This window comes from Mustela putorius, unplaced genomic scaffold (assembly GCF_011764305.1).
Source record: "Mustela putorius furo isolate JIRA1106 unplaced genomic scaffold, ASM1176430v1.1 tig00000127_pilon_pilon_pilon, whole genome shotgun sequence".
Lineage (NCBI taxonomy): Eukaryota > Metazoa > Chordata > Mammalia > Carnivora > Mustelidae > Mustela > Mustela putorius.
The window spans coordinates 7,899,749-7,900,569 of record NW_025421288.1 but is presented as its reverse complement, the minus strand read 5'-3'; the positions used below and the strand labels follow the sequence as shown (position 1 = coordinate 7,900,569).

The following is an 821-nucleotide window of genomic DNA, read 5'->3' as shown; positions in this document are numbered from 1 at the left end:
TTAATTCATTGCACAAAGCTGCCAGATATTTTCATACGCATAACCATAACCATTGCACAGAGTGCAAATGGACACAATTTCAATGTTACACATTTAGCTGAAGTCCATGTGCCTCCACCGAAGCAACTCTGACACTTCTGGCAAAAAATTTTGGTGTCGTTTAACTTTCACCAGGCAACCGACTCACAATCCAGTTACTCTTGTTCTCCTTAAAAAACAGACACATCCTTCTGTTGTCAAAGCGTACAAGAGTCATTGTCACCTTTGCTTAAGGAAATCAACTCCTCTCTATTCCTCAGGCAGATATTCTTGATCCACAGGCTCACACTACATGGGGTTGTTCTTGTGCTGTAGCCCAAATCCTTCATCAGCTTAGTGGGTACTGTCCTCAGGTGCAGCAGAACAGGGGGCAGAGACCCCTGGTGATTTTGCACACATGCTTTGATGTTGCAGGCACTTTACACCTGAATGGACTTAAGGGCTCTGGTAAAATAGACTACACACTGGGCCAGAAGCACCTCACATTCAGACATGCCTATAAAATGACAGTCTTGGTGGGCAACAACTGCTTGTGTAGATGCAGAAGGGTGTGCCAGACCTATGTCCTCACTGGCAAACCCCACAGCCTCCTTGCCACATACAACTGGCCCTCTCCTCCTTCAAGCATGTAGAGGGAGGCACTCTGGTTTGAGCCCTGCAACCACTTATGAGGTGCAGAGATGCAGTTGTAATGCTCTTTCTTCTCCTGTTGGGTCATATAAAATATGAGATTGTTGGAGGCCTTCCTTTATGTCATTTTCAGTGGTCAGAACTCTACTGAG

At 45.7% G+C, this 821-nt stretch overlaps 1 pseudogene; it reads right to left on the bottom strand.

Moving 5' to 3' along the window:
• Positions 1-258: 258 nt before the first annotated feature.
• On the bottom strand, positions 259-821 carry LOC106003550 (annotated as a pseudogene).